The following is a 19,133-nucleotide window of genomic DNA, read 5'->3' on the forward strand; positions in this document are numbered from 1 at the left end:
ACCTCCACAGTCGGAGGCAGTATGCTTCTGAATACCAGTTACTGGGAATTACAGGTGGGGAGAGTGCTCTGGCACTCATGTCCTGCTTGCAGGCTTCTTATAGGCACCTGGTTCGGCACTGCGAGAATAGGATGCTGGGCTAGATGGGCCATTGGCCTCATTCAACGGACTCTTCTTATGCTCTTATGGCATTCCATCTCAGTGGCAAGTTATTCCATCCCTTCCTTAGTAAGACTAATGGATGCAGCCTCACCATACTGCGAGTCCCTTGCCCTGGTCAATTTCATTGGTTGATGATGAATGGTGTGGAGAAACTCATGTGATTAAGCTGGTTCATGTGGTTGGCATTCCTAATTCCCACCCATCTGCTTCCGTCATGGAACTGAATGCGGGATGGTTCCCTGAAAGTCACCTGTCCAGACACCAAACAGACCCAGGCCTACTTAGCTTCAGCAACATGCAGACCTCGTGTACCTTCAGACTATCCCCTGGAACCAGTGTTATTAAGGTTTCCAAAAATAATTTTAAAAATGGAGGGCAAGAGAATTAATGTCATGGTTTCCTAGTCTGGGGCTGCATTTTGGCAGAACCTTTAGCCGGAGATGATACATCTATGCGCTGATCTTTGATGCATCTCAGAAAAGAAACACACCCTGTTCTTTCCATTCCTCATTCTCTTGTTAGCTTGCCTTGAAAGACAGTCAGAGCAGATGCTACCCATTCGAGTGTAACATCGAGCAAAGTAAGGCATGACATTGCCTGGGGCTCCAAAATGGAGTAAATAAAACAAGACTGTACTGTAGCATTCATCTTTCATGACTATGGTGAGAAACAATCGTGTCCAGGAAAAGAGGCACATTCCCTCCTGTTCCAGGGACGGAGCTGCATGTGCCACTGCAAGAACACTGATGTACATTGACAAAGGGCTATGCTAGGATGGTTGTGCCCTTTGGCTCTCGCATTCTCCTTTCAAGCTTGTGCCTGTAGGACTAGAATGAAGACAAAGAGAGTCTCCTTTGGCTCATATACCACATTTGCAGCTTTCACGGCCCTGTCTGATTTTAATACAGGGCAGTGCTATGGAAGATGCACAAAGAGTGCTCTCATTTTGCCTCCTGGCTTAAGACCCAGGAGCTCTAAGACTAAAAGTAGACAATGAAAAAACACCCAGCACAGTCTTGATAGCAATGCCGCCAGGTAAGTAACACACAGCCGGACTATTAGGGACGAATGTACCTGTCAGTTTTAGTTTCTCTCAGCTTCTTGTTTTTCCAGTCTTAAGTTTGGTTCTCCAAATTTCCACATCAGCTTGTGGTGGTCTTTTTTTTTAAAGTCTTTGTGAAAACTTATCAGCATTTCAATGTGCATTTTGCCTAATATATACATTTTTGTATGCAATTTTGCCTTGTATACATTTTTGCAAGCAATTTCCCCTAATGTAATGCATTTTTGAATGTTATTTTTTACGGATATATGCATGTTTATGCACACTTTTTAATGTATTTTTCTACACATTACTTAGCTGGAGAACTGCACTGCAAAATGCAGAGAAGTGTGAATTTTGAAGGCCTGCATTTCAGTTTGCTTATGGTTTATTGGTGGCAGACATGGGGAAAGAGAAAAGGCCAGTGATGGTCACATTGGTATAGAGAAGGGCAAAAGAAGCATCAACAGCTGAGCAAGGTAGGGGATGGGTCACCATTCCTTGAGTGGTTATTTGCAGGATGTTGTGGTTGAATAGCAAAACCAAGCAAACAACCCAATGGATAATAACAGAATCTGTTATATTGAAGGTTGTGGCAAGGGGCAAGCAACAGACACAGTAAGATCCTCATTATAAAGCTAGTCACATCAGCATATCTTCTGAGCTTTTGTGGGTTTCTCTAAATTGCAGATCTGTTGTAGCCCCGTGTCAAATGTTGGCTCCTGCAAAACCAGACACAGAAGCTTTCAATGGGGTCTCAACCAGAACCTGAAGTCTGGGAAGCCACAAACACCTTTCCCCATCCCTAGTCCTCAAGAAGTTCCCCAAGACATGACTGATTTCCAGCCTAGTTTTCCAAATGCCTGGAAGCCACTTTTTTAAAAATGTTCTCATTCTGAACATTTTCTTGCATAGTGCTCATTCTGCTTCCTTACATAAGGTAGAAACAAGGGGGGGATATTCAATTAAAAAGTTGCGCTAATGCAAGGGTTAGTGCTAGCGCAGCAGGATTTCCCCCTTCTCCCCCTGTGCTGGCTCCATGCTGCCCCCAAATCTGCTCTGGAGGGTTGGGAGAACCCCCAGAACAGATTCAGGGGGCACACGGGGAGATCATTCAGTTGCGCAAGGAGAAATCCTTGAATTTAATCCATGTTTAAATATAAATTCCTGTGGTGTACAGTACACACACAGACATATTTCTTGGGTTCCACTGTCACCTCTGGTCAAAAAGATTTTGTGGGTTTTTGCAACAATATACCCCACATGCATTCCAAGCCTGTTTGGCCAGAGGGTAGAGTGAGATGAGTGATCACACCCAATCCGGCTTTCAGATCACCTTTAACTTCTTGGAGAGGGAGTGGAATCTTAATTCCAAGTTGAAATCCCCCATCTTGCTTCAAACGTTTTTCCACATCCCCAAATGTCCTCTTATCCTCCATTTCTCAAAGATCTTCTCTCCTGACTATAAAGTTCATGGTGATCTCGAACAATAAAAGCTTGGAAACGTGTGCAGGCACACACAGGTGAATGGGCATCAAGAAATGGGAGTATATTGAAGCAAGAGGAAAACAGCCAGGGAAGTTAGGTGTAGGTCTGGCCTTTGCATCATCATTGTGAATGACTGAGCAAGGGGGAGTAAGTGCTAATTAGATTTGTAAACTGGGAGGGACTAGGAACAACAGTAAGGACAAGAGGAGGCTGTTTTCTTGTGACTTATTTCAATTTTAGTCGATGACACATGCCTCTAAAGAAACACAGGCCAATGATGGGGGATTGACGCAGGGACATCCAACAGACCTTTCAGCAACTTCAAATGACTTATTCCATGGCACATTCCAGAAGGAGTCCATGGCTACAAAAAGAAGAATGAAGAACTGAAATATTTATTTATTTACATTTATATCCTGCCCTTCCTCCCAGAAGGAGCCCAGGGTGGAAATATTATTGATAATCTGCTTCCTCTAAATCTTAAACTGGCTTACAAAAGTCCAACATAAAATGATGGAATCAGTTAAATCAGTTAAAAATTTATAACAAATGTTACAAAAATATTAAATACATGATTAGAGGAATTTTAATTTCTGGATCACCTGTGTTTAAAGCAACTGATTAAAATTTAAAGAAATCTGCACATAAGTATCTTTTTGAGACATTGCAATGAGTTTAAATTGCAAAAAACAACAGAGTCTCATGGCGCCATAAAAATTTATTATGGCATAAGCTTTTATGGACTACACTCCACTTCCTCTGATGCATTCTAGAGTCCATGAAAGCTGATGCGATAACACATTTGTTAGGCTTCAAGGTGCCACAAGATTCCTTGCTGTTTTTGCTGCAGCAGACAAACACTGCCTATCCTTCTGGAAGTTGTTGAACTGTAAACTATCTCAACTAAAATTGTAAACTGAAGTGATGGCTTGTTGGCTGCCATGCTATGCACATTTACTTCTAGGAAACTGCCGAGAACTATAAACTCAACTGAATTCAATGGGACTGCCTTCTAGGTAAACACTGTGATGTAGTGGTTACAGTATTTGACTTTGACCAGGGAAAGCTGGGTTCAAATCCCTGCTAGCTACAAAGCTTACTGGGCTGGGTGCTGTCTCCCAGCCTAACCTACCTAGCAGGGCAGTTTTGAGGATTTGGGAGAGGGACTATGGAGGGAAAGCACTACTTTGAGCTCTTGGAGGTAGGGCTGGCTAAAAACATAGCAACATCATGCATACAAGTTGCCTCACTGTTAGAAGGAAGATCTTATTCTTTTCTAAAGAGAAGCTTGGATTCTATTGGTTTTACTGATATTCGAAGGATCTTGGAAGATACCCAGAAGATGCTTTACTGGTTTAATGATTTAGCGGGTTTTAAATGATTAAGTTGTTTTACATGGATCTAAAAACACCCTCATACAACAAAGAAGCATGCCTTTAATCCACAGCCCACTGATTCAAATTGCCCACAACTACTCAGTCACCTAAGGCTTAATCTGTCCAGTTTAGTTGATGACTGGGATGAGTACAAACAACAGAATTAAAAACAGCAGCAAGATAAAAATTCAGCCACAGCAGCACCGTTCCCACCCCCACTGGGAGCAATTGCACTTCTTTTCTCTCTGAACGAGGAAGGAGGGAGAAGGGCAATTCCTCAGGGAGCTCATTCCACACACTTGTGGGGCTCCAGCAGCAACCAGGTATACAGCACAGAACAGCTGCAATCAACGACCCAAAGTTATCTGTAACACTTACCTGAGCAAGCACCACAGCTATTATGGAAGGGGTGGGTTTTTGTGCTGTATTTTATAAGCAAGCCCAACCATCGACTTGCAGTTTATGCCATGGCAAAGGACATCAGGGCACGCTCATTATCAACACACTAAAAAAAAGGTCACGAGCAAGAAATAGCAGCAGTGGCGGCAAGCAGGGAGCAGCAACAGGCGGCACAGGCTTGTCACCTTGCTCCATGGAGAGACTCTGATCAACCTGTTGCTGGCCTGCTCTGGGCCCATTGAGCTCTTGGCAATTCTTGGCAACTCCTCAGTTATTTCACATGTGATGAAGCTGAGGATATAATTTGAAGGGGGGGAATATGCAAAGGGCATTTTCCCCTTTCTGCTAAAGAATTTCAGTTTACGGAAGGAATGTGCTGATAAGAGAGTGGCAGATCTTTCATGTATGGCTGGTCAAATCACATCTGTAAGGGGAAATATCTTATATTAAGAGCCTGTATTCCTCGGTGCAGAGAAGCATTCCTGTTGACATCTCTCCTTTCAGCCGCTAGCTGACACCTAACTTCAAGTTCCCAAAACGTATCAAATGGAAAGGCATCTTCTGCTACAGTTCAAAGGCCTCTGCACAGTACAGGCAGAGTCTATGCAGCTGCTCCTTTAGCCCCCACAGCACATTTATTATTATTTTATTTATATCCCACCCTTCCTCCCAGTAAGAGCTCAGTCTGGCTAACAAAAACACTGAAAACACTCTAAAACATCATAAAAACAGACTTTAAAATATATTAAAACATCTTGAAAAACATATTTAAAACATCTTGAAAAAATCTTTTAAAATGTTGCTTTCCTCTCCTCCGTCCAATTCTCCTTTAGTCCCTCCCCCTAAAGCCGGTGGCCACTGCCACATCTTGTGGTTGTGAATTCCATAAGAATCTAATTAGGAACAGTGTGAAGTGCTTCCACTTTGTTTAGCCTGAACGTACATCAAAATCAAACCAGTGCCTCCGGTCCACAGGCAGAGGGCATTCCAGTGGTCCCAATACACTAGCAGCTCCCTAACACCAGCATGAGGACAAGCCCTTGATAATGGTGGATCCTCAGGATCTTCCGGCACAGGATCCTCAGGTTCTTCCAAGCAGCATGCATAGAGCACAGGTCTATATTGCCAGAGTACTAGTATTATGTAAAGGGGAGGAGAACCATCCAATCTCTTGATGCTGCTCAGAGGTTTGTAGACCCCTGCCATGTCTCCACTTTTTTCTAAACAAAAACAATAAAAAATGCCAACCCTGCCAGCCCCTTCCTCATAGGGAAGATGCTCCAACCCCAACAGTTTTCTATGCCAATTTACCTCGGGTGATTTCTCTATCTTGTCTGCAGCACGTAAAGGGAAAACAACTGCTCATGAGTGCAGATCTAGGGCAATGTTTAGATTTGCCAGCTTTCTCTAAGCAAAGATCATGACAGATAGATCCCATAATTCAGTGGGACCTAAGGAATTGCCTAGTGTAACATCCAATTCCAAGACTGGATTTCCAGTACCTACAGCATCCTCAAGAACAGGCTTTCCAACTTATTCCTTTAAAGCAAGTGGTGGGGAGCTTCTGACCTTCCAGATTTGGCTGAACTACAACTCCCATCATCCCTGGCAATTGTCCATGCTGACTCAGGCTGATGGGAGTTCAAATGATATCTGGAGGGCCACAGGTTCCCTGCCCCTGCTTTAAAGTATCCAAGAAAGAAGGCACGATGATCTCCCTGCCAAGTTTGTTTGTTCCATTCCTGAAACTGCTCTTCAAAAAACAAAAGGGGCTTTCTGAACTCACCGTTCACTCTCCCATGAATATTATCCTAGTAGCATAAAATTAAGCTGAAAAGAGAGGTTTTTATGTGGGCTCAAGCCACAGACACTGATCCAATTAAAGTATTCAGATTGCCTTCCAAAAGGGACTTTAAAGCCAAGTCATTTTGAATAGGAAGAAGAGTTGTAAATTAGCACTTTGTGGGCTGTCTGGTCTAACTATAAAAGACCATGGCTGTGGAATCAACACAAATGCAAGAGAAACATTTTTGCAGTTGACTTCAAATTTGTGTACGGACGGAGACATCCACATCTCTCTCCCCTCTGGAATCTGGACAAAGTGTATCTTTGATCTCTGCCTATTCTCTCCCCCAGCTTCCCTTCCTTTTTTCCTTCCTCCTCCTCCTCCTCCATATGAAGCACTTTCTTTTGCAACTCTTTCCCTCAACCACTTCCTTTGGGATTCTGCTGTCTCAGATACCTCCACCATGGTCTCCTCCTTTGCTAGGCCCCTGTTATGCTCTCCTTTCTGCCCTGCCCTCTCTAAGGCCTAAGTAGCTCAGCCAAAAGCATCCTTCTGCCTGTCCTACCCTCTCTGACATGAGGGTAACTCAACCAATCGCTGCCACTACCAAATCCCTTTTTACAAAACAGATAGAAGACATGACAGCACAATGGCCCATTCTGGCATGTCACAATCTCATGTTCCTAAGCCAAAGGGAGCAGTTGACTGTAAATTTGCATTTGCAGCCAAGATGGAGACAGACAGGGTATTGCAAGACAAATCAAGCAATATGATTCCACCTACAACATGCATGCTATTAAGCCCAACATGATTTCCTTGCTACAGCATCGATCATACTCTAAACCTTTCAATTTGCCGGCATCCTTCTCAAACTGTAGTGCCCAGCACTAAACACAGTTCTCCAAATGAGGTCATGCTGTGCTAAGTGGTGTTCAGCTTTCTGGGTCTTCAAATGATGCTCTTGTTGTTAATACAATGGAATTAGCCTTTTTTTGCCACAGTCAAGCTTGGTTAATTCATGCACTGTTTGTTACCAGAGAAACATGTCACCATCTCTCTCAGAAGAATCTTTGCTCATACAGCATTTGAACAAATGGCACAATCACCAAAAGAAATCCACTAGCTTCTAGATGGTTGAATTTAGACCAAAAATCTCTGGAATTTAGGTCAAACTTGGGTGGATGAATCAAGGGCTACATAGCTTCTGCTACAAGCATTATCAACAAGGATTGCAAGTATTTCAGAAATATAAATGATTTGATTCATACCGTTTCCTTGGAGGGTAAGTCAGCATTGCTATTTTTGGACATACTTCACAGGAGTGAGAGTAATGTCCTGACATCAGCTAACCACATTCGTGCATCTGGGGTTAATACGGGGGGGGGGGGAGGAATAAAAGCTACAGACCAAATTTTGTTTGTGCTTTTGGCTGTTGTGCTGCGTGTATGTGTCTCCTTGTGTGCACATGCCACCTATGATGAATGCAGTTGGGAGACTCTTCTCAACTAAGCAAGCCCTCACTTCTCGCACCAGTACAATATTAGGTTCATGCTTTGTAAGAAGAGGCTCAAGATTACATGGCTTCTGACTGGCAGTACCATCCTACAGAAAAGGCCAGTCTGGAGAGTATTCCCTGCCTCACAAATCCAAATCTGTAATGCAGAGAAATCAGAAGCAGTTCCTGAACACTTCCTTCCATTCCCGTTGCCACACATTGAACATCATGTTTGAACCAGGAGATGAGTACCTGAGCACTGTGATGCATCCTTCCCTGGCTCTCCCTGTCAGGTTCCTACCTGCTCGTGGTTACTGCCTGTCACTAGGCACCACCAGGGACTCCACCAGTCCGGACCGCTCTCTCTTATGGTTTCTCTCCCTGCTCTAGCACAGATCTCAACAGATCCCCCTGCTAGGCAACCACCAGTAACGTCCCAATACTAGTATTCCCAGAGACTCTGAATACTGGTATTGTTATTCTCTTCACCGCTGCCACCATTTGTTACAGTTCCCCTTCAGTCTTGGTCATTACCTTACCCTCCCTTCTGGTCTGTGAAACCCCAGCCAAGGATCAGGCCTTTGGTAAACCAAATTAAGTATTTATTACAGATAACAAAGCTAACAAGATTAACAAGATTTCTTCTTAAGGCACATAAGCATATAGTATTACTCAATACTAATACAAGGCCCGACGATCCGTAGTCACTGTGAATCTTCGTCCCCACACGTATGGGCGCAACTTGTTCAGTCCCCACACGACCGCTTAGGCACTCCTTCTGGACCGACGAATAGTTTTTCTCCCTCGGCGTCAGCTTGCGACTCAGGTACGCCACTGGATGTCTGGTGCCTTCTCTCTCCTGTAGCAAGACGACTCCCAGCGCCAGGTCCGACGCATCTGTAGCCACGATGAATGGTTTCTCATAGTCTGGTGCTATTAATATGGGTCCTTGGCACAAGGCTTGCTTCAGTAGATCAAAAGCCTTCTGACATTCATCCGTCCATACCACACGCTCAGAACACTTCTTCTTTGTTAATTCATGCAAGGGGGTTGCTATTTCCCCAAAATTTCTCACAAACTTCTTATAAAATCCAGCCACACCCAGAAATGCCCTTACTTGTTTTTTGGTTAAGGGGATCGGCCACGCTTGTATTGCCTCCACCTTGCTCCATAAGGGGGTGATTTTCCCACTCCCCACCTTATGTCCTAAATAGATTACTTCCTTTAGTCCAAACTGGCATTTCTTAGCTTTTATTGTGAGGCCTGCTTTTCTTAAGGCCTCCAATACTGTTGTCAGGTGTTGGACATGCTCAGGCACCGACTTGCTAAAAATGGCCACGTCATCGATATAGGCCACTGCAAAATCTGACATGCCTCGCAACACAGTATTGATTAGCCTCTGAAATGAACTTGGTGAGTTCCTTAGTCCCATGGGTAAGGTCACAAACTCATATAACCCATCTGGTGTACTGAAGGCAGTTTTGGCTCTGGATTGCTCGTCTAGTTCCATTTGCCAAAATCCTTTACAGAGATCTAGTGTAGAGATAATGGTTGCTGCCCCCAATAACTCTAACATTGCGTCTACCCTAGGCATAGGATACGCATCTGGGACAGTAATTTTATTGATTAGCCAATAATCAATGCAAAACCTGGTCGTTCCATCTTTTTTCGGAACCAGGACAATACTTGAGGCCCAGGGACTGATGGATTCCCTGATCACTCCTAATTCCAGCATCTCTTCCACCTCCTTTTTGATCTCATTCAAAACTTTCCCATTCACACGGTACGGAACAGATCTGATTGGGGCATGATCTCCAGTATCAATGGAATGTATAACTATACTGGTTTGGCCAGGTTTGTTGCTAAAGAGATTCCTATAGGTTTTCAAAATTCTCAGAATCTCTTATTTTACTTCCTCCTTCACCTCCTCTGACCATTCCACTTGATCTACCCCTCCTTTGTCTTTGCTTTCCTGTACCAAATCTGGAAGTTCAGGCCCACTTCCCTCAGGGAATAAGGTAACTTGCAACACCTGTGCATCCCTGGTATGGTAAGGCTTCAACATATTTACATGAACCACTTTGCTTTTGTTTAATTGGTCTGTGGTAATTACATACGTCACTGTGTCAAGCCTTTCTCTGATGGTATATGGTCCTTCCCAGTTAGCCTGTAATTTGTCATGTTTCCTGGGTATGAACGCCATAACCATATCTCCCACATCATACACACGTTCCCTGGCTGTTCTGTCATACCAGTAATGTTGCTTCTCCTGTGCTTGACTCAAATTCTTTTTCACCACCTCCATCATTGATGTTAATTTATTGCGGAATTCCAATACAAAATCTACTACAGATGTTTTGTACTCTCCCAGGGTTCCTTCCCATGAATTTTTTAATAGTTCCAAAGGTCCCCTCACTTTTCTAGTGAACATGAGTTCAAAGGGTGAGAAGCCTGTTGACTCTTGAGGGACTTCTCTATATGCAAATAAGAAGCATCCCAAACGTTCATCCCAGTCTTGTGGGTGATCTTGAACATAGCTTCTGATCATGCCCTTCAAAACGCCATTGAATCTCTCTGTTAACCCATTAGTGGCGGGATGGTAAGTAGTGGTCTTTAGATGTTTTAGACCACAACATTTCCACATACATTGCATCACTTCTCCCATGAATACACTGCCTTGATCTGTCAGCACTTCATGAGGGAAACCCAGCCTCATAAAGATTTTTAATAAAGCCTCTGCCACTACAGGGGCTTCCATGGATCTTAGTGCTTCTGCGTCTGGGTACCTGGTGGCAAAATCCACCACCACCACTAGATATTTCTTGCCATGCCTTGTGGGTTTGGAAAAAGGGCCCACCAAATCTATTCCCACTCTATAAAAGGGTTGTCCAATTATAGGAAGGTGCTTTAAGGGTGCCTTGGTCTTTACTCCACTTTTCCCCACCTTTTGGCATATTTCACAAGATAGACAATGTTGTTTTACATCTTTGGAGATGTTTGGCCAATAATAGTGTGCAGCCAATCTCCTCTTGGTCTTTTTTATTCCCAGATGTCCTGCACATGGGACATCGTGGGCTACCTCTAGCAATCTGGTTCTGTATTTGCTAGGTACTATTAATTGCTTCACTGGTTCACATTCATCCTTTCTCTCAGCAGGCATCCACAGTCTATATAAAATCCCATTCTCACACACAACTTGATTCCTCAGTTTGTCAGTGAAAGGAATCTGTTGGGTCAGAGCTTGTTCTTTTATCTGCTTCAAACTTATATCTTTTTGCAGCTCTTCCCTGAATTGATCTGCCTCATCATTATCAGAGACCACTTGATACAGTTTGTCTCCTTCAGCAGGCCTGCTAGTGGTTGCTATGGTGACCTGAGGGTGGTTAACCGATTCCTCCCTGTTTGTTTCAGCCCCCCTTAATATGGCTTCTTTTTCTCTGCCAATTTGCTCTCTGGTCACTACATAGATCTTTCCTTGGGCGCCCATTACATCTCTTCCCAGTATTACTGGTTCTTGTTGCTGGGCATTAATGCCTACTTTATATCGGCCCTCTCGGCCTCTCCAAGTCATTTCCACCAGGGCCACAGGCAAACTTTCTGGTTGACCCCTCACTCCTTGGATAGTCACAGTTTCCTGAGGTAATATTACCTCAGATTTTATTAAATCTGGCCTCAGTAATGTCTGAGCGGCACCAGTATCAAGCAATGCCCAATAATTTGCCCCTTGTACACTCACTTCCTCTCTCAGACTTGAATCAAGGTCTGTTACTTCTGTCCAGTTTATCTGGCAGAACTGAACCTTTTTCGCTGTTTCTAAAGCCTTGGGCTCTGTTTTCACTGCCCTTGTCTGAGCAGGATTACTAATGGGGTTGGCAACCTCACATTGAAAACGTAGGTTTTGTAGCATAATTTCTCCTCACTTTTAGGGTACACAGATCCACTCTGGGGTGTCCTGTGCCCTTCAGATATTACTGGAGGACTCACTCGCTGTGGTACCACATCCCTTCTGCCAGCGTTATATGGTCTGGGTTTAAAATCTCTTGTTGTTTTCCCCACCCAGCCAGTTCTGTTGGAGGCGAAGTGATCCACCATCTCTGCAGCCTCCTGCACCGATGTAGGGGAACAGTCTTTGACCAGGAGCCTTATTTCTGGTGGTAACTGCTGGTATAATTGATCCAATATCATGAGGTTTTTCACCTCCTCCACAGACTGAGCTTTTGCACTTGTCAGCCATTTCCCAAATATGTCCATCAGTTTTGCCCCCAGCTCCACGAAAGACCTCCCTGTCTGTATCTGGCAGTTTCTGAAAAGCTTTCTAAAATAATCAGGCCCCAGTCTGAATCTTTTAAACACTGCTTCTTTGAATTCAGCATAGGTGACGGGCCTGTCTGAGGGGAAATATTGGTATACCTCAGCCAATTCCCCTTTGATCAGATTTGATAAATACTGCATGTATTTATCTTCAGGTAGCCCCCACAACTGAGCTGCCTTTTCAAAGGTTGTGAGATAAATTTGAGGATTTTGACCAGGCTCATAGACAGCAAAGTCCTTTGGAGTAATTTTTATTTTTGCTCCATCTCTGTCTTTCCTTGTCTCATCAGAATGAAACTTCTCTCTTTCAAATTTTAACTTTTCTGCCTGTAATTCCACATCCACTCTCATTCTCTCAGTTTCCATCCTCAATCTCTCAGTTTCCAACTCCCTCTGCTTGTCTTTTTCCTCAGCCTCAAAGACCCGCTGCTTTTCTTTCTCATCAGCCTCCCTCCTCAATCTCTCAGCTTCCAACTCCCTCTGCTTGTCTTTCCCATCAGCTTCCATCCTCAATCTCTCAGCTTCCAACTCCCTCTGCTTATCTTTTTCCTCAGCCTCCCATCTTAACTTCTCTCTCAAGTACTCTATATAAGCGGGATTGCTTAAATATCCTTCTGGGGTCTCTTCTCTGACAGGTTGTTTTTGCTGGACAGTAGCAAATCCTATAAGTGCTACCCTCAATTCATCTACCCCTTTACCCTCGTGAGGTAAACTGAATGTTATGCACTTCTCCACCAGCTCCTCTCTTTTCATTTTTATGTATTCAGCCATGGTGTTTGAGTTCACTCACTCTTGGCCACATACTCTTTGCCAGTCACTCTCACAAGTAATCTTGTTTTGTTATTTCTGTTTGCCACACAACTATTAGGGATTGTCTAGTATTCGTATCTCACTGCTACAGCCAACACCTGTGATGTAGTCTCCTTTGTCACCACGTGTCTTTGGGACTCTCTTTGGTTCGTATCTGGATTCTCTGTTGTTCGTATCCCACCGCTACTGCCACCACATGTGATACGTCCTTCCCTGGCTCTCCCTGTCAGGTTCCTACCTGCTCATGGTTACTGCCTGTCTCTAGGCACCACCAGGGACTCCACCAGTCCGGACCGCACTCTCTTATGGTTTACCTATCCACTCTAGCACAGATCTCAACAGATCCCCCTGCTAGGCAACCACCAGTAACGTCCCAATACTAGTATTCCCAGAGACTCTGAATACTGGTATTGTTATTCTCTTCACCGCTGCCACCATTTGTTACAGTTCCCCTTCAGCCTTGGTCATTACCTTACCCTCCCTTCTGGTCTGTGAAACCCCAGCCAAGGATCAGGCCTTTGGTAAACCAAATTAAGTATTTATTACAGATAACAAAGCTAACAAGATTAACAAGATTTCTTCTTAAGGCACATAAGCATATGGTTTTACTCAATACTAATCCGAACTCCACCTCCCTCCTGGTAAACAACTCTCTAAACCCCACCAAGCAACCCACTCAGTTCTCTTCTCCCCCCCCCGATTCCACTCTCACTCTTCCTTTTATACATTCAGCCATTTTTAACACTCAGCCAATCACCTCGCATTCTACTGCCCATTCACTCCACCTCTTTCACTCCACTTACCATGTATCTTCTAAACAACCAACACTTACCATATATACATTAATATAGGAACATCACAAGCACCACATTTCTAGCCCTGGGCACTGAAACCCCTTTCTCTAGCTATTTCAGTTCCAAGTTAGTAGGGGAGATGCTGCATTCCATTAACCAGAAGGATTCCCAATTCAGACATCACCTTCTACATATAGAGTGGTAGCACATAAGCCTAAAGACCACAACAGATTTCACCACACATACAAAGTATTGGGACAGTGGGGGAGAGAGAGGTTTTGGAAGGTACTATCTGAACAAGTCCTTAAAAAAAAGTCAGGCTAGAATTTCTTCTGGAACAGGGGTGTTGTTAGGTACTGAAAAGGCTCATTGCCTAGTTCTATAGCACACATTTGCATATGATGATTTATATGATGCAAATTTAGGTCTCTGAGAAAATTAATACCGTGGGTGGCTGGGGTCACCCTGGCACTGCATATTACAGCACGCTCAGCAGCCCTGTAAGGAAAGAAGTAACTGAATGTTTTTTTTAAAAAAAAAGGGGAGGAGGGGCAGATTCAAGGCTTAGTGCAAAAACACAACCCTGGGTCATTTCTTAACCACATGCCTGTTCCTGAAGCCTTATTTACTTAGGACAGCAAACTCAGGGTTCCCTCAAACCTTTTGGGCCAAGGAGCACGTTTGGAAGTCTAAGAAACTTGCCACAGACACCACAAAAATACCCATTCCTCAGACAAAAAAACCTGCTGATGCTCAGAACCCCTCCTCCAAGTGGGCAAAGCACTAACACTCACCTCAAAACAAATAATGCACAGCCAGAAAAAGCAGGTGACATCTCTCCCCCCAAATAGGCACCTGCATCAAACAACCGAACAAATGAAAAAAAGACCCCCAAAACACTTTTAAAAAATTAAGACTGGGAGAGCAAGGGTCAGGCACCAAAGAGGGTGTCTGAGGCCACTGTGGAGCCCGTAAGTGCCATGCTGGGAATCCCAGGCTCAACTTATTACAGTTGTGACCAGATGCAAAGGAGGCCAGAGTACTTCTACACTTCACAGTTGCTTAAAATGTAGAATTCTGGCAGGTGCAGCTTGGCATGCAGTGGGAAGAAAAGGCATACCTACTGAAATTCCTTCTGACACACCTGTTACAGGCACAGAAACCTTGTCCTTCATCACATACATTTTCAGGGAGGAAAGTCCATAAAACCCACACACTGCAGCAGATTTAGCCCCACTAAGACAAAAGGAAACTCCACCACTAGGAGGGCAGCAGTTAAGTGTTTTCTGGATCACAATCCAAGTCAGGTGAGAGACTGGAAATCTATAATAGCAAAGACTGCCGGTTATTTCGACTCCAAATAATACTATCCATTCCCAAATGCTCAATTATTAATAGTGCTGCATTTGGCAAGTTCACGATGGCGTGACTTTCTGCAGATGCACAGGCAGCTTTTAAAAGAAAGTCTGGAACTGCAATCCTATCTTTACATATCTGCAAGTAGAGATGTTGGACAATTTTGTTCCATCTACAGCTTGAAGCAACCTGATACAATTTACATCTCCCAGACTAATACATGGGCCAAAAAGTAATTACCCTTCAGATTTTGCACTTCTTTGAATTTTACAATACAGCTCTTGGCCCCTATAATGTCCCAAAATGCATTCAAAACACAAAATGTAGGATATAAAAAGGTTTGAAAATGCATATGTTGAGAAAATGCAGATTTAGTCCTAAAATATGAATTTTATTTTTTTTTGCATCTATCCATTTAAATTGAAATCCACATTCAATAGGGTCACCATAAGTTGGGATTGACTTGAAGGCAGTCCATTTCCATTTCATTTAAATACATGTTTAAAAACATGTATTTAAATGGATAGATTCAAAAATGAGACAATGTGTAAGTGAACACATGCCAAATTGACCAGTCCACCCATACCTGGGAGTCAGTCCCATTGAACTCAACGGGGCTTGCTTCAGAAAGGCATGTATACCTTTGCATTGGAAATCAAGGGAGCGGGCTCTCAGAGAGGAGAGAGAATTGGCAGTATATCAGACCTAGCAAAAAGGGAAAAAATGTTTCTCCAAGCAATTGCAGGAACAATAGAGAGCGTGTTACATAGAGCGCAGAAGGGGGAGGCTGGGAAAACGGGAAAGATTTGGTACTGCTGAATTTTTCGCCTGTGCTCAATCCTTTGCTCCTTGCTTGTTTTGTTTGTATCCTGCACTGCAGAGGACAAGAGCACAGTGCACCAGTCAGTTTAAGCTGGGATTTTTTATGCCACATAAGTGGCTCTTAGTGACACAAGCTAACTGTGACTCACCAAGCAAAATATACTTCTCTGTAGAGAAGATTGTTCCAAAAGAATTGTTTTATTAATCCCATATTACTAGGAGAGCTTCTGGGGCTGCCTTGAGGCCCTTACGTTGCAGTGTTGACAGATCATTAAAAAGAGGGCAGAATTACTCACAGAAAAGATACACAAAATGCTTATTCTCCTTTGAGCGCAAAGCATGCACACTTCTTAAGAGAAATGCAAAACCAATACTCCCCCCCTTCATAGGCTGCTTCGAGTGTCACAACAGCAAACAGAGCAGATGGCCATTTAGAAAGAAAGAAAGAAAGAAAGAAATCAACAACATGCCTACGATGTACACACATACACACTTGTGCAGCGTTTAAATTCCCCTTGTCAACTTGTCAAGTACAAATACATTGTAAACGCCACCGAGCACTGTAAACCTTGTTAGAAGAGAAACAAAAGGCTGCCCAACACACACTTGGCAGAAGGGCCAACTGTAATAAAAAAATAGGGTCACTTGCTGTATGCCAGGAATGGGGAACTTGGGGTCCTCAGACTACAATTCCCACCATCCCTTACCATTGGCTATGCTGGCTAGAGCGGATGGGATTAGGAGTTCAACAACAACTAGAGGACCATATGCACAAATAATTATTTTGATGCAAACAACTTCCTGCCTGCCACCACTATGGCACCAGCTTTCATCTAGCATCAGCAGCTGGAGAACTGTAGTAATGTACAGGAGAAGAGGCACCTTGCTTCAGCAAGGAAAGAAAAAAAAGGCTGATTGATTGCAGCTGCTTCCTATATAATTCAAGCCAGTGGTTAAATTGATTAGCCCATGATGGTCTTGCCCTTGCTGGACTAGTCAGTTTCATTCATCAAGGAAACTTTTAAGTATTCTTGAATGGCAAACCACTGCGGTAAGAAGAGGAGGAGTAAAAGGAATTGTCAGGTCTCAAAGACAAAAAAATTGAGGGACATGAAGATTTTAATGGCATGGAGATAAGGTGTTGGGAAAAAAACCTTCTGCTTAATTCCTTCATCTTGAGATGCAGAGCCTATAAAAAGGATGGCAACCCTAGTAGCAATAGGACTCCTCTTTTGCTTCTGAAATATTTGCCCTCATGAACCAGAGTAAGGACCCATCTTCCCCTTTTCACATTCCACTGTATAGAGAGGGACAACTTCCTCTTTAGAGTACAAAGGAGGACTCCAAGCTTTTGTGTACACAGTTTTCCTTGTAGAGCAGCGGTGAATATTTTAATATACTTAAAGCCCGGATGAATGGTAGAGGAGGAAGACACTTTAAATCCTGGTGTTGTTTCTGGGGACACAGCAGGGTGATCAGAAGCACAGAAGGGTTGTCACTGTTGGGTAAAAAGGATGAGTTTTGACAAGTACAGCTTTTTGCCCTCCTCTGAAGCTGCACCTTCCAAAACTCCTCTTTCCTTAGAGTTATTACTGTAACAGGAGCCCTGTCCTCAACAAAGACTCCTATAAACAACTAAAACCCTTCAAAGGATCCCGTTATATCGAAAACAGGATTTGTTGATTCTACATGATGCGGTACTCATAATGGGACCCCAGTGGGATACATTAAACAAGGGGACCTCTCATTCCTCTTTTATCGTCACCCTTTCTCTAGTAAACTAATTGGTTTAACAGAGATTACAGCCCACCCTCACCATCTCAGTGAGATCAATCCATATTCATGAATACACAGTTCAGCTTTAGCCTCCTGGCTGTCAGGAAGGATATTTCAAAAAGGCGTGGTTCTGTGTTGCATTGATGGGCTTTGTGGTCCTCCCCCCCTTCTTTTTCTTTTTTGGAGGGAGGAACTTTTGGATAAGTGTGCTTATAGCAAAATGAGAGATTGCAACCAGATGGAAATGCCCAATGTAGCCTTGGAAAGAAAAAGTCATCCATGAGCACTGGACCTGTGAGAGCCTTCCAACTGCGGTGGTCTCTGAGTGTCTCTTAAGGCAGGGTTGGGGAACCTGTGGCCAGATGTTGTTGGACTCTGAAAAGGTCCCAGCCAGCATAGCTAATAGTTAGGAATGATGGGAGATGTAGTCCAACAACATCTGGAGGGCCACAGGTTCCCCATACTTTTCTTAAGACAATGGCTCTTAAATGGTAACCGAAAGACTGCTAGTTGTCCCTTCTTGGTGTGCTTTCAGGTGGTCCTTGAGACCAAACAAAAAAACACTAGGGAAAAATGTGAAGAGCCCAAGGTATTTTTAAAGTTCTCATCACTTGCTGAAGAGGCAACACACTTTTCAGTTTAAGTAGCTTACCTCTTCAACAGTGCAAAGCAGCTACAGTGAGAGCTTCCAAGAAGGTCTCTTGCTGCAGGTATAATTCTTTCTTGTGCATGCATACTGAATCATAGAGGGGAAGTACAGCAAAGTTCCCTCTATGGTGTAAGATAAGAAAATGGGGTAGTCCACAAAAAACAAGCAAGCCGCAAGGGTGATTCTTAAAGTAATGTCCTGAGGATGTCTCTAAGCATGGTTTGTTACACCCCCATGGTGCAACTAGGAAAAGAACTAACACGCATACATCAGCCAGCTCACATATCCTAAAGCTGTACCATTGTATGAAATGCAATGCTGCCGTGCAGTCTTGTGATACAGATTGTTAGATAACAAGCACTAGAATAATGCAGTGTGTAATGTGAACTGGTGGACTATGGCACAATGCTCAACATGGAACTTGGGAGACCAGCATTCACATGTTAGAACTGCCGTAGAAGTGCTAGGAGTGGCTGAGCTTGGACGGATCATTATCATGACTGGAGTGAAGCTGATATGAGAATGGAATTTTAATCATAGATATGTTTTATTTGTGCATTCAAGTGTATGCACCTTCAGACTTAATTTTTGAACCAAGCTAATGTGAGGAGGAAAGCTAGTACATCCATTTAAAGCTTTCAAAATTAAAGCTGCAGGGGAATAAATTAAGTTGGAGGAAGACATTGAATAGATCCAATTTAAGTTACTTCTGAGTACAAAAATGATCTGCAGATATAATTCAGTAACCGTCTGCGATTGCTGTCCTGGTACAAACATTAGAAACGCATCAGCAGCTTCTTTTAACAGAATATTCTACATACCCCAGGAATATCAATTCTGGGTGTTCTGCTTGTTGTGAGATAATGA

The 19,133-nt window shown here is 43.4% G+C and overlaps 1 protein-coding gene across 3 annotated transcripts in view; it reads right to left on the reverse strand.

Moving 5' to 3' along the window:
• SPOCK2 (SPARC (osteonectin), cwcv and kazal like domains proteoglycan 2) overlaps positions 1 to 19,133 on the reverse strand; it is a 129,630-nt gene that overhangs the window by 94,841 nt on the left and 15,656 nt on the right. The window lies entirely within an intron of this gene.

This window comes from Rhineura floridana, chromosome 7 (genome assembly GCF_030035675.1).
Source record: "Rhineura floridana isolate rRhiFlo1 chromosome 7, rRhiFlo1.hap2, whole genome shotgun sequence".
NCBI classification, from domain to species: domain Eukaryota; kingdom Metazoa; phylum Chordata; class Lepidosauria; order Squamata; family Rhineuridae; genus Rhineura; species Rhineura floridana.